The sequence below is a fragment of the Eptatretus burgeri genome, chromosome 5, assembly GCF_056783735.1.
Source record: "Eptatretus burgeri isolate ZD-2024b chromosome 5, Ebu_testis_v1, whole genome shotgun sequence".
Lineage (NCBI taxonomy): Eukaryota > Metazoa > Chordata > Myxini > Myxiniformes > Myxinidae > Eptatretus > Eptatretus burgeri.
Window position 1 is genome coordinate 61,203,787 of NC_140965.1, and position 16,172 is coordinate 61,219,958.

Below are 16,172 nucleotides of genomic sequence, written 5' to 3' on the forward strand. Positions count from 1 at the left end.
GGTTACTGTTTTCACCCCTTTCTGTTTGTTTGTTTGTTTGTTTGTTTGTTTGTTTGTGAACAGTATTACGGAAAAACTCCTCGACGGATTTCGACGAAACTTGGTGGGGGGGGGGGGGTAGGTATGGTCCAAGGATCATGCCATTAAATTTTGGACTTGGTCCCCCCCCCCCAAAAAATTGTTAGAATTTTTTTTTTTGCATTTCTTAAAGGTTTTAAGTCATTTCCACCCCCCAAAAATTTGTTACCTCTCCCCCCCCCAAAAAAGAGAATTTTTTTTGCATTTCTACATGTTTTATGTGATTACCAACCCCTCCCCCACCAAAGAAATTGTTAGAGAAAATTTTTTTCTTGAATTTATACATGTTTTAAGTGATTTCCAACCCCCCCCCCAAAAAAAAAAATTATTAGAGAAAAAAATTTTTTGAAACTTTTTTCAACCAAATTTCGATTTCTTTTTTTTGCATTTTTACATGTTTTAAGTGATTTCCAACTCCCCCCCCCCCCCAAAAAAAATGGAGAAAAGAACTATAACTCTTTCAGCACTTTTGACATCAAATTTAATGAATAAGATATAAGGTTCACTTGAGTGACCCAGCAGTATTGGTGGCAGAGGTTTTGCACTCTCCCGAGTGCTCCCCCTCTAGTTTATACATGGACTCCCGTTCTAATTGTACATATAATATATAAAGCTCATTTGAGTCATTCTAACTGCTCACTGACTCACTGACTGATACTAATATTTGGTACCTTCTGGGTGATGTAGAAAGCTGAAATTTTTTGTGCTGATGGAAATCCAAGTCGATACACCGGGAAAAATCACAGAACTGTTGAAAGCGTCCGTAAATCTACACTATTAAAAGGGTGTGTGTGTGTGTGTGTGTGTGTGTGTGTGTGTGTGTGTGTGTGTGTGTGTGTGTGTGTGTGTGTGTGTGTGTGTGTGTGTGTGTGTGTGTGTGTGTGTCCATAACTGCAAAACCTTGAAACCTACCTGCCTGAAACTTTGCTTGCAGACTAAAGGAACTCCAAGTGCAGTGCATGAGTGAAAATTGAGTGTTTGGGTTAATTAAACACCCCTTTTGAAAATAATTAATGGCCTTATTTCATTATATCCTGATCAGGCGCATCCTAGTTACCTCGCTCTTCCTCTCTGGGGTCTTAATTTGCCATTTTGTTTGGCCTGCTCAACAATGCCTTGAGTTGGAACAGGCTGCAACAGTTTATTAATCGTGAAGTTTCTTTTTTCACTTTCCTCACTCATATCATCGAATGCCTGATCATCATACCTATGTGTGGCGTATCCAAAGGATTACGGGGGGAAAGGCCAGACACCACATAAGTCAAAGCTCCACGTTTATTACCCAGGGGGGCGCACACTGCGCATGCGCGTGGCGGTAGCTTCACAGAACATGACAGCATTTCCCCCCAAATAAAATCTTGCACAACATTATTCCCCCAACAACACTTGTACAACAGTGCTAGGTGCAATCACAAATTCAACCGCTCTGGTGCTTTGCATGTGCGAGCAGAGCATCGCAAGATGGGTGACTGTTCTTGTGGAACACCGACAGCGGCAGTCTCAAGAGGAGATGTAGAGGAAGGAGGAGGAGCAGGCTCCACCACACCACTATCGTGCTCGGACTCTGTGGGCTCAGGTCGCCCCTCTCAACACACTGCTTCTTTAAGACTCTTACATCCCTCTTCACTCCCAACACCACCCTGTTCTCATTCACAACCCATGAATAAGCAACCCTGTCACCGACTCAAATTCATGTTCACACCCACACTTCTCTCTAATCTGACATACCTCCACATACTCACCATCACACCATTGAACAACCTCTCCCACACCCTTTCCACCGCTGATGGATCCCAACTCACGTTCACAGTGACACCTTACCAGACTTGCTTCCACAATCTGAACTCGCTTGTCAAAATCAGTATGAAGGTCTTTATTTGGTTTTATCCTTCCATTTAGGCCAATCTTCCATCCCACCTCTTTTTGGTTTGTTCTCTTTTCTTCAATAACAACTAGTACGTGCCCGTAAAAAAGAATAATAATAATATTATTATTATAATAATAATAATAATAAATAAATAAACCACACACGCCGTTTCTTCGCTCTCACGTGCCCGTACGTGCGTGACCCGGAAGTTCGATATTATTCGCAGTTACGATTATTCGCAATTTAGGTTTTAATATTCAATTATCACCAACGTATTTTGCCTTTTCGCAATGTCGTGGCAAGGAAAAACAAAAAGAGAAGAGAAGAGAGAGAAAAATTTACTTCCTGGTTCGGAGCATACCAGCACTCTGATGTTCCCGAAATTTATACACCGTCTAATATGAAAACGATCATAACTTGGGCCATTGTGTTTATCTATAAATGCGCATAAGAAATCGAGAAATTATTAGAATACACGAAGTCATCACTCTCCGGAAGCCCGTACGTTGTAACCCGTAATGGGAACGTGGCTGAGCTTCCCTTCCCCGTCGGCCACGCCTACGCAGCAACGTGTCTTCCCATTGGTTTGGTAAATAAATGGCCATAACTTGGGAAGCACTTGTCTGATTAATATCAAACCTTGAAAAGGCACATCCTCAGGTCCCCAGTAATATACCTGGCAAGTTTCAATTAGATCGGACCAGAGGTTGTCGAGAAACAGCGGTCACACACACACACACACACACACACACACACACACACACACACACACACACACACACACACACACACACACACACAGATTGCTGGAATTATAGATAGATAACGTATGGCTTCCACACAATCCCGACCATGCAGCTTGGCAAAATGGCTTACAAGGCCATCTGTCCCCGATGCTGTGTCTCCAGCGTCACCAGCCTATTCCTGGTCGCCACCCAGTTTTCCTGGTAGCACAAACACAATTTCAAAATACACCTGGGCCGCAAGTGTGCCTCGCTGACCAGGTCTTCAGTCGAAGGGGTATATTTATACTTTAATTCAATTACCTGCTCAACAATTATTATTTATCCTTGTGGGAACTTTGCTGGTATATTCAATGCTCTACTTATAGGTTGCCTGTGTGGTTTTTCCTGTTCAAAACCAGTTCTCAGCTTGATGATATTGCACAGCAGAATTGTTTTGTTGTGAGGTGATACAGGATATAATTAGGCGAAGAAAAAAACGACGTTCATATCTTTACAGAATAATATCCCAGGCAATCCATTTTTGAATAAGGTAACCATAGATCCTGCTTTAATGAGTAGATGGAGCTGAATTAAATTTGTGTTTATTAGAAGAAACAAGAACACATTTCTGGAAGAAATATAATTCACGCTGCCCCCTGGCCATGCTTGATTAGTGCTTGGCAGCCGAGCAGGAAACTTTTATCCTGACACAATGAACTATTTGCTAATTGGCATGTTAAGAAATGGAGAGCAGAGCAATCTTTAAGCCTCACTTCTTGAACCATCTGTCATCCCAGCACCGAGGGCAAATAAAATGTTGATGTCATGTATCTTAGCAGCAACTGACATTGGGATTGGTAGCATTGAAAGTTGCACGATTCAAAGTTTGGGTCACGTGTCTAAATCCAGCTTTCCTCACTTCAAAAGGGTGTGCATGCAAGTGCACATGCATTGAGTTGCGTGTGTGTGCTTGCTTGTTCACTTTATTGCTTTCATAATATCTGTGAACAAATTGATTTAGAAATGCATAATCAAAGGTTATTCGAACAGAAGCATGATCGGGACTAAACGTGAATATTGGAAGGTGAAGCTCGTTTGAAAATTCCAGAAAGCCTAATTTGCACTTCACATATTCATAATAAGAAATAATGAACATGAGTTTCCCATGATATTTGAATTCCAGTACTTTTTTTTTGTGATTCTCAATGTTTACAAAGTACAGGGTGTCTCAAAAGTCTGCACCCTTTGGGAAATATAGGCTTTGTATTCTTAAAGTTAAACAAGCACATTTCTAATGTCGGTTTTACTTATTTCAGGAATTAGCATACCCTGATGGCTCACTATACCGATCAAGAGAAGGTGGAACTGGTGGTGTTCCATGTTTTTGGAAGAAGCCAGAGGAAGGCATGTGAGTTATTTCATGAAAAACGCCCCGAGATGCCAAAGCCAACTCAACGATTCATTGGGAAAGTGTTGCAATGATTAAAAGACACTGGAAGTGTTGCTGATAGAGCTCGTACTGGTCATCCAAAGAATTTTGAATAATAAATGAATTAAGTGTAAATTATCGATTTTTTTTTTCCCCAAAGATTCCAGACTTCTGAGACGCACTGTAGATTCAAAATTTCAAGGTCAGTCCTCGTTTTGCCCACCGTTCATCAGGAATACATATAATTTCATGAACAGTCCACAGAGGTATTCCAGTGTTGTGAGGATCCAACTTAATTTTAGCCAAAAGACCTTTGAAGGATTTCAGCAAACTTTTCACCTTTTCATATTTTAAGTGATAGGCATTCAATGCCATCAGAGACTTTATACTTGTGTTCTGAGCTCACCTTATCCTTCATCTTTTGCAGGCTAAAAACCGGTGCACCGAGACAACTCTCATGCAGTGCTCAAAGGACAGAAATGGAGGCAATTCAATACTCCCCAATGCCAAACACACAATGCCAAAAAGGACTGACATTTATCAAATGTGGTGTGTCTTTCTTCAGCAGACAACTGTGTCAATATGTCTGAGGTGAGTGAGCGAACTCATTAGCAATCCCAAGCTCGGTGGCTCACGGGATCATTTTTTTCAGGATGAAAGGAGGGCGAGCAGGATCTATATGCTTTTCTGTGTGTAGAGTGCAAAGCTAGGGGTCATATTGTGAAGCATCAGATAAAATGCACTCACCTCTATAATCTTGCTTTGCTTGGGCACAGTAATATGTTCTATAAAGTCAACAGCTGACGTGCATCCTTTTCAGTTGAAGAAACCTGGATTTGGACCTACTTTATATCTCGGTACACTTTCAAATAAGCACCTACTTTTGATAGCCTGTTATTTTTTGCATCTTGCCATTAAAACAGTCTTTTTCAGGTATAAATTCTTCTTTATCATCCACGCATGAAATAATGTATTGCAAGGGTACACAAGAAACTTTGGCATGGGAGGGGGCCACTTGGTGTATCATTCCTGTGCTTCACCAACACCAGATACCATCATGCATCCATACACAGACTCCATACTCGTCCTGCCAATATCCTTGTACCCTTACATCTCCAATGAACCAAGGTACCTATATAATTCCAATTTAAATATATCTACTCTTCAGCTTGACTCAGCCAGTGTACCTACCTTCCTTGGGAGACTATTCCATGCATTAACTATTCTCTGACTGAAAGACCCCTGCTTATTAATGTCATAACACTCCTCAAATTAGAAAGTGTGAAATGCACCATAAACTGGCCAATTCGTACAAAATATATGTATTTTTACACCCTCGTGGAGGATCTCTAAGTTTTACTCACGTTGTTGTTCTTGTGGATTTTTTTGTTTCACAACCTACAGTTTTCATCAAAACTTCCTGAAACTTGGCATATATATGTAAAAATAGCCTGCGCAGACAGTAACCATCTCCGGTTTTGAAAATTCCTCCGAGAAAAAAAGTTATGACATCAAAATATCTCCGCTAATGGAAATCACCTAAAAAATTATCTCCGAAACTAAGCAAGTTTTTTGAATTCTGTTTGCGGGAATCAAACAGGGCATTAGCAGAGATGAATTACTGCACATATGTTACATCACTATGACGTCATATCAATTTTTATGACGTCATTCCTATTTTTTGACATTTTTTGTTTCACAACCCAGAGTTTTCATCGGATCTTCGTGAAACTTGCCATGTATATGCAGAAAGCCTACGCGCAGGCAGTAACCATCTCCGATTTTGGAAATTCTTCCTAGAAAAAAAGTTGACGTCATCATATCGCCGCTAATGGAAATCGCCTATACCATTATCTCCGAAACTAGGCAAGCTGTTTGAATTTTGTTTGCGGGAATCAAGCGGGAATTTTGTTTGCGGGCATTAGCACAGATAATTTATCGCAAACCTGATACATCACAATGACGTCATATTCGTTTTTATGACGTCATCAGGACAAGGATCTTAGCTCATTCGAGCTTGTTATGGTACGTACTGCTTTCCCATCAAGAATAAGGTAAGTCTTGCGTCTGTGGTTTGAAGTTACATTTTATAAACTGTAATAAAATGATAACGGCTAATGGGGCAGGCACAGAGTGCCTTGACTAGTGCTCGGCCGCAACAGCTTTTAACTACAAAATGTGTTAAATTAAATTTTTCAAACATGATGCATTTCATTGCATGCCTGACTTGCATTGCTAAAAGACGTATGGATTGTGCATGGATGGCTTATCATTCATATTTTAGGAATTATGGAATACGTAATATTTTCGGAATATGTAATTTCAGCTCAGGATGGCTTTGGTCTTCATATACAATACTTTTGGACACTCATACGGCTTATTCCTAATTCTTATTCGACATATGATTTCATTTTTAGTGGTCGCTAATGTTGATTAACACTTGACAAATAAATTTGGAGAAAATTGAATGATTTTCAAGGTTTTTCAACGTTCACCATGTTTTACCCAAGGCTTAATATATGAGGAGGATAGGAACATGATACATGAGGAGGAACTCACAGACTTGAAGTTCACTGGAGTTAAACCACATTTGCGGCCCTATCCTCCAGCAGCACCTTGCTCTTTGCACTTACAGGTGCTGTGTCATGGCTCTATCTTCAAGGCGTTTTCGCTCTTTTCAACTGTGGGACTATCATCATTGAACCCCTTTTGGTGAGTAGCTTATTCTCACGGCTACTCATGGAGATTCCGGGAGCTCCCTTGACCATTCACACCATGGGTTATCTCCACCATGTTGGTCCCATTCGCACTTGCTTTCTACCTCTTCCAGTTGCTGCCACATGAATCATCAGAGCATTGCATGTCTCTGTTTCATGAGTGTGCCATGCTGTTCTAATGTTGGCGGTTTGGCGCGGGCCTCTGCTCCATGTCACACCGCCTTGTGCTTTGCAGCCTCTCAATTCCTTCTCGTCGCCTTTTGAGGTCTTGACATGTTTCCTCTTTGGAGTGGAGGCACGTGAATCGATACAAGTGAATTCAGGAAGTGGAATCGTCAAGAAAGATGTGGAGAAAGAAATGAGGCGTCCTTGTCACACTGTGTGTGTGTGTGTGTGTGTGTGTGTGTGTGTGTGTGTGTGTGTGTGTGTGTGTGTGTGTGTGTGTGTGTGTGTGTGTGTGTGTGTGTGTGTGTGTGTGTGTGTGTGTGTGTTGATATGTATCCATCCATCAGGACCATACTCTGTGCAGAGCGTTGATGCTGCCTAAGCAGTCTCCTTGGCTATTGGGCACAATCCTGGACGGGTTGCCACTCCGACACAGGATACCAGCATGCTGGCACTCATTTTGCCGACCTCAAAAGGATGACAGGCAGAGTCAACCCCACCTGGTATTAATTCAACAGCTGTGGGGGATTTGAACTCAGGATGTTAGGATCCAAAGCCCACCACACTAACCATAAAGCCAACACCAAGCATATAATATGTATACTAGGTGTGTATATAATGTCACATTCAATATGACTGTCAAAACCCAAACTGTGTCCACTGTACAGGGATACCTTGGATCATGCAATGTCGTTAAACACAAACCTATTATAATGGGTCAAGCAATCATAATGCAGAAAGAAAAAAGCATTTGTGACCATATGAAAGAGCAGGAAGGTGAGGGATTTTCCACAGAAACTTTCATGGCTAGCCAAGGCTGGTTTTATAACTTCAAGGGGCACTCTTATCTGCAGAGCATCCACATCAGTGGTGAATATGCAAGAGCTGCCACCCAGGCAGCAAGTAAATTTCCTGGAGAATTGAAACAGATTATTGAAAATGGCAAGTATCCAACAAATTTAGTGTTTATGTGCACAAAACAGGCTTATTTTCGAAGCACATTCCAACGCACACTTTCATCCAGTGAAGAAAAACATGCTTCTGGATTATAGGCTGCTGAAGATCATCTTAGCATCTTCCCTCCCCCAAACAGGAGGGTAAAGACCACTTTACCCTCCTGTTGGGACGCTGGGAATGCTAAAGATCGCCTTGCTCTCCTGTTGTGGTGGTGGTATTTTTGTTCAGAATTTAACGCGCAACGCGAGACTATGTGCTCTACCAAGTGCCGTTCTTGTTAGGTTATCCAACTTTTAATCTGGAGAAACAATCGTTTTATGGCTCACTCTTATCTGCGCCATGGTCACCAGAAACGATCGTTTTGTGGCATACAGATGATGTAGTTATTGTGTTTGCTTTGACAGTATGGTGAAGAGGTATGATGCATTTACCTTTGAGCTGTCTCTAGTCTAGATTAGATTTGTTGTTTACTTTTCATCAGTGCCAACTTCAGTACTTTTACATCATGAACTTTGTTCCATTTACTTGTCCAACCAATGGCGTTAGTGTAGGCATAGTTTTTTTCTAATCTGGTTTCTAACCAATCATTCTGCCCCACACTACTACCGGGCTCTTGGACCTCCCCTGGAGGGATGAGGGGAGAGGAAGACTTTAATCAAATGTGATGAAGCTCACTATTTACAGTGTCGTGTAAATGACTCACAGACTTGAAGTTCACTGGAGTTAAGCAAAAGTTCACTGGAGTTAAACCACATTTGCGGCCCTATCCTCCAGCAGCACCTTGCTCTTTGCACTTGCAGGTGCTGTCTCATGGCTCTATCTTCAAGGCGTTTTCGCTCTTTTAAACTGTGGGACTATCATCATTGAATCCCTTTTGGTGAGTAGCTTATTCTCATGGCCACTGGCCATTTATGACACTTGAGTCACTGACTGGATCATATTATTTCTTGGACACGATGCCGAATTGGCCCGCTGGTGATACGACATTTCTTGTTTCTTATTGAACTTGTGACTGTATTCACCTGCACTCAAGCCTAACAGCTTATGGGACACCACTCAGACTGGATGAAGTCATCAACCTTTCGCGGTTAGTAGGACTTTAACTCCAACTTGATTTTCTATAGATTCCTGACCCAACTATAAACTTTAGTGGTTTGCAAGTATGGTGTTGCATCACAAACTATGTTAAGCTTGGCATTCTATCTGCTTTCATTAGCTGGTGGGCGTTAAAGATCCCACGGTGTCCTGCACAACGAGTAGGCTCACTCTTATCGGCACCCTGGCCACCAAATTTCTACTCTAAATGGGAATGGGAAGGCAATGGTAAACCATCCAGTGTAAACCTTGTCGTGAGGTTCCTCTCGATGGCGGTGAACCCGTCTTTCAGGCAGAGCATGTTTGAGAGAGAAATTGACATTTGATTTATTGATGATACACCTTTACTCTTCTGCAATAGGTGCACCTACGTTTCCCATCTAGCGCGTGACTACGCCTCCAAACAGATCGTAAAGCGAATAACTAACGGACTCCTAAATTAATACATGAATCGGCGAGAAGCCCGTGGCTTCCAGCAGTGATAATAATCCATCCAGGGTGCACAAATGCCTGCACAGCATTCCGGTGCACGCTCCAATATTTTGGCACCGAGCGTAGATAATTCACGTTCTTTTCGCATGTACAACATGTCGACTCAGAATATCATACCGGCCTCTGTGACACACAAAATTGCTACTTTTCACCATCAATCAACTGCGTTGATGATATTTCTCTCCATCCCAACCAACACACTGACATTACGTTGATACTGGGCAAACTTGAGCATCTGCGATTAACCCAAAATTGGCCATTGTCCCAATACCTTTATGCCACATGACAATGTTGGAACAACGTATGAAAATAGGCGTAGCAATTTTGCCAACATTGGATCAATGTCAGAATTTTTTGTGATAGTTACAACCTTTGCCAGCATCCATGTGCTGGCTGGGAGGCCATCATAGTACCAAGACCGTCGCTTTCACAAGACTCCAGTAGGGCTGATGGGAGTCCATGGTTTTCATACTCGTACTCGTGCAATATACTTTATATCGAGCATTGGTTCCGCTGAAGCAGTTTCTTGGATAGGGTTGCAATCCTAGATTGGTAGCCAAGTCAACACAGGATACTCAGCTGAGTGTGCAAAAATTTATCATTTGGCCAGGGTGCCAGGGATAACTCACCAATTCTTCGCAAAGGAATTTATGGCATCTTTAACGTCCACCAACTGCACAGTGTAATGCAGGCAGATGGGACACCTTCGTTAACATCCATACATTAAGCCTGGTGTTGGCTTAACGGTTAAGGTGGCTGGCTTAATATCTTAGGGTCTTGAGTTCAAGCCCCTGTCAAACTGTTGAATTAACACAAGGTGGGTTGACTCAACATGTCATCCTTCCGAGGTCGGCAAAATGAGTACCAGCTTCCTGGTGATAGGGGCATCAACGGCACAGCCACGCCCCCAGAAAAATGATGCAGCCAAGTAGCCACAAGCTGCATACAAATATATACATCCATATTTGGGATGGCACACTAAATTATGCCTCGCCTTGCAGGTGAAATACCATAGTTTATAGCTGTGTAGAGATTCAAACCCTAGCTAGACTGCATAGAGGCTCGTGTGCAGATCTCTCTGCTTTCCTGCCAGCCCAGCACAATGTACTAAACCAAAAAAGGAGTCTCAATCCTGCAAGGTATCCTCATACATTTTGTGGCATTCCACAATGTTTCACAATATCAGCGAAATGACGGAATAAGTCGAACGTGTTCAAGTTGTTCTGTCGGATCTGGCAAGTTGGTGGTTTGGCAAATGTAATCGAACATCTATCTTCCCTCCATGCGGCAGGTTAGCCACTTGATAAAGCCTGTCGATAAGCTTTGCATGCCACAATGACTTAAAATATAGGCTTGCCGAAGGTGATGAGCTCTCTGCTGTGGGAATATTTGGCTTTATCGATGTTGAGGTCAGACGTATCTCATGAGACGTGATTGAGGCAAATACCTACATTGTGCTTGTCCTTTGTAATTTACATGGGGTGGATGAGTACCACCACAAAGGTGATTCTGTGTAACCACTTCATGTTGTGCAAATCAATAAGGAAATCAATAAGCCCGACCATTCTGTCATAGAAGTGTACAGGCTGGAGATACATTTGCGCTTGACCTTTGAATAACCTGAAACTGTCCTAGACACACGACATATATATATATATACGGTTTGGTGGCGTCCAACATGGCTAGCTTCGGTAAGAATTTTTCTATCGGCGCCAAACGTGCTAGCGTAGGCTATAATTTAAACTGATGGGCCCCCAAGGGGCGCGTCCTACATCAGAGGGCAAACCCCCACCTTCTTTTTGTCCTCTACAGCTGCTGGAGCCGCGGCGATGTCTACTCACACACCTGACTTCCACCCACCCCCTCCGTGAGGCGCTTTCCCATTTGTGGCAAGCATGAGCAGAAACTGTGTTCCCGATTTGTGGCACAGCAAGAAGCGCCATTCACCGACATTTCTCATGGTGGTGTGCAGCACACCACCTCATGGGATTAGGCACACTGTTACCACATGCTTTCTGCGATGCCCCCACCATTTGTGCCCTTGTGGTGTAAAATGCTTTCTATTGTTATTTTCTTGTCATCCAGTAGGCGAGCCATCACAAAAGCAAAGGCGAAACGTTGAAAGAGTCATTATTTTCTTTTGACTTTCTTGCTGATTGTCCTCCGAATGCAGTTCATTCCATACAGGGCTAAAAACTTCCTGCCCACCACAAGTAACACCTATGGACTTGTTAAGGACTAGCAGGAGACAAGGTAAAAAAATCTACCACTCAAATTAAGAGTTCTGGATTTCTAAATGAGTTATCCAAGCATTTAGATTATTCTGAAATAACCAGTATTGAGATGTATCTGCGCCCCCCTCCACTCCCCCCCCAAAAAAGTTGTGGTTATACTTCTGCTATCTGCGATGGACCGAGGTAATGTTTTCACATCTGTCTGTCTGTCTGTTTATTTCTTCCAAAATCGAAGATTTTTCAAGTATGTTGATCAGTTGATTTTGTTATTCTGTCTGTCTGTCTGTCTGTCTGTCAACTTGTCTGTCAATCGCCAACAGGTAGTAATTTTAACCCGATCTTCACGAAGCTTCGCCACATGATGGCGTTTGTCATATGGAAGAAGCCTTTTGTTTTTTAGTTCAAAAGGTCAACATAGGCCAAAGGTCAACAACTTACCTGAGATTTCTAAAATCCTCACACTCTTCTTCCGATTGACTTCAAATTTGAAGTGGATTTATATTTCAGGTCATGGAATTCAACCACCAATTGTTTTTGAGGTTAGCATATGCCAAATGGTGAACTTGGGCCAAATTTCTAAAATTGTCAATGTCAATTTTCATCCAATTGACATGAAATTTGAAGAGGAGTTGCATATTTGGTCATTGAATTCAACCACCAATTATTTTTGAGGTTAACATATGCCAAATGGTTAACTTGGGCCAAATTTCTAAAATTGTCAATGTCAATTTTCATCCAATTGACATGAGATTTGAGGAGGAGTTGCATATTTGGTCATTGAATTCAACCACCAATTTTTTTGACCAATTTTTGAGGTCAAATTAATTTTATGGATTTCGCGAGTATCGTGCTCTGCATGACAGACAGTAGGGTGAATATACTGATTCTGGCTCACTTTTCCCCATGTTAGTGAATGGAGGATTTTCAGTGATTCATATTTTTTCCCTAAAAAGTGAACCCCCTTTTTATCCCAAGGTATATTTATTTGTCTCCCCTTTTAACCTTGGGACACTCTTTTCAAATAACCAATGCAATAAGATAAAGATTTGTTCAAGTCGTAAAGTAGTAATATGATTTGTAAAAGGTGATTCTAAAGAAATATCTGAAACATGTAAGCCTCGGGACACTCTTTTTCAAATAACCAATGCATATTATTTAGCTCACTCATTGAACCTTTAAAGATTTGTTCATTCTGAAATTCCTTCAATAGTTTAATTTTCTTTGGACAATAATCCCCATCTAAAATATTTAAAAATAAAACATTTGAATCTTTATATTTTTAAGATACCCCTTTTGTGCCATTATGAAATGATAAACTTCTCTTAATGCTCTTGTTTGACCACCTCCTGAGCAACATATCATTTTGAGATGATAGTAAATTGTTTTTTCATTGTTCAGTTGATAACCATCAAAGTTTTCAGTCCATTCAAGGATTTTTTTTTCTTTACATCCTCTAACTCACAAGTTTTTAAATTGATTCGCTTTTTTGTTTTATTTACCTTTGTTTTAGTTATTTTTTCAATAAGACTGATTTGATATTTTTCACATTCATTATGTTTTCCATTTATATACCAAGACTGAGATTTTCTCCACTCTTTAATTTGATTAATACTTGGGTTGACCATTTATATATTGTAAAAAAATGCGGCGGTAGCCCTTAAAAACCCTAACCCATCTTCCCATCGTTAAAACACAATCTATTCTATACACTCTATCATACAATATCCACATGGAACACAATCAATTCCATTATCTAAAATAAGTCTCTTATCATCAAAGGCTCCTAATGCCTTTTTATTTACTTCTTCACAAGAAATCTTATGTTTATGACTTCTTATTGTATTCATTTTCCTGTATTCTTCTTTCTTATTCATCAAACAATTATAATAATTTCTAAAAGTTATTGATTTCTTTATTACACATTTCTTTATTCCCTTTAACCTCTTATCAATCTGATCACCATACTTATAAGCATATGCCTTTGCTCTCAATCCAATAAACTCACTCATTACTTTTCCACCCAACTCATCCTTAAACTTACCAATAACCTTTTCATTCTTTTTTGAAAATAACTTACTCTTCTTACTAAAATTACTTGTATCATATACTCCAATATTTTCTTCATATCTTTATAAACATCATCAGTTTTAAAATCTAGGATTAAACTATGTGTCTTTCTACAACAATGAAACATTTTCACCATACTCTTTCTATAAGCCATTATACAAATTATCATACATCAATATCTTTGATAAATCAAGAACTTCTGTTCCAATATAATTTGGTTTATCCATTACAATACTTTCCTTTTCCATATGAATAGCAGAAAAGTTCTCTGAAAAACCTCTTCTCTCTTAAAACTTGGTTTATTTATCAATATAGAAGCTTCTTTCCAAGATGTTGCAAATCTAATGTTTTGCCTCTTTCTAACAATCTCCATTGTCTTTCCAAAGACAGCATTATTCATCAATTTATAGAATTCCCCTTCAAATTTTACTTTTGTATTTGTTCTCATATCTGTATTGAATTTAATATACTTTTTTCATCCAAGGACTTTGTTTATATTTTAAAACTCTATGATTTTAACTACTCTCAATCCTTCTCTCAAAAACTGTTTCAAGCTTCTCTGATGCAAAACATATCCCTCTTTATCATAGAATGTTGTTAATAACTTTTCTGTTGATTTGCCTTTAATATTAAAACTTTTATGACAACCACTTAACCATTCTTTCTTTGGGGTTTCTTTCTCGCATGCAAAAGGAAGGTCTTTATGCTTATTAGGAAGATCACTCGGGTACCTCAAATCAACTTCAAAATAAAAATCTCCTTCTTCCTCATTCAATTCCTCTTGAGAAGAAATAACAATATTCATTAAAGCCTTTTCATAATCCTTTTCTTCCACCCACTCTAATTTACCATAAGGCAGAGATTGAGACATTGCCCATCCATACAAATTATTAGCATCAAAATACATTAAATAATTACTATCTTTTTCACTATCATAATTTGGAAGATATATATTATTTGCTTTAGCATATCTTTTTGAACATACTTGTGATATTCCACCTCTCTTAGACTTCTCAATCATCAAAAGCATACCTACATCACTGATTAAATCTATATCTTGTTTTGTCATTTTCAACATTGTACTCCAAGCTAAACCAGGGGCTGTGATATAGTGGGCAGGATCTAATCTATAACAATTTTTTATTATGGCAGAGTGATCTTAAAGCTTCAAACACATCAGCTAACAATAAAACATGTTTTTAGATACAAATCATGATATTCTCCAAGGTTCTTTATCTTAAATATTTTCCAAATTTCTTGTTTGTGTTTATATTCCTTATCACTTTTCTCTTTTTCATAAAGGTTATTATAGAAACTTTCTTTTGAAGGAAGTCGTGTTACTTTAAATCTCATAAATTAATCCATATAATCATGAGGATAAATTCCCTCACTTGTAAGAATTTTCTCTTCACTTTGAATTTTATTCCTTGTTTGAATTTCATCTCTCGTTAGAATTCCCTCTTTCATCAGAATTTCATCTATAATCAGAATTTCCTCTTTAGTTAGAATTTCATTCATTGTTTGAATTTTCTTTATAATTAGAATTTCATCTTCAGTGAGAATTTCTTCATTAATTTCCTCATTACTTAGAATTTCCTCTTTACTTTGAATTCTCTCTTTAATCTGAATTTCCTCTTTAGTTAGAATTTCCTCTTTTGGAAAGAATGAATTAAGATTTGGAAAAGACCCCGTGGAGCTTAGATTTGATGTGAGGTCGGCAATTGGTGTTCCCATAAACCTGTAAGAAACTAGAAACCTAATACGAGTTAAAGGTTTTGTGAATATCATTTTTGTAAATGAAATATACTTTTGACTTGCGTTTGTTATGGCAGAAATATTCCCTGGTGTTTTTGAAAGTTAATTTATAAATAGATGTGTATCATAGTTGGCGCTGTTGTGAAGAAAGACTGGAATAAAAGAAGGAAATTTATAATTAAGATTACAACAGGAATGAGCAGGACCTCTATATTTACCAGTAAGATGACAATGATCCCTAACTTTAGACTCCTCAATTTCCTCCTCACAAATATGACAGATATTGTTCTTTCGAAATTCTAATTTTTCTTCTTCGGTTAATGTCATCGGTTCATTTGTTTCTTTCATTAATTTAGTTAGTCTTATACAATCCTTTTCTCATCTTTTTACATACTCTTGTGAAGCTTTTTGTCTACTATAATGTTCAAGTTTATTATACTTTTCTCCAACAGATGATTTGATATAATAACAGAAACCACAAGGAATATGTTTTTGATATTTATTTGTATGTGATTCTTTTGGATAAGGAGAAGCAGTATTATCTTTTTTAGGATACATTCAAAATCAGCATATATCACAATTGGGTGCATG

The 16,172-nt window shown here is 39.3% G+C and overlaps 1 long non-coding RNA gene across 1 annotated transcript in view; it reads left to right on the top strand.

Moving 5' to 3' along the window:
* Positions 1-8,515: 8,515 nt before the first annotated feature.
* The window catches only part of LOC147026525 (uncharacterized), a 68,627-nt gene continuing 60,970 nt past the window's right edge, over positions 8,516-16,172 (top strand). Inside the window, exon 1 of the long non-coding RNA XR_015058385.1 lies at positions 8,516-8,815. This is a non-coding gene — a long non-coding RNA (uncharacterized LOC147026525). The remainder of the gene's footprint in view (positions 8,816-16,172) is intronic.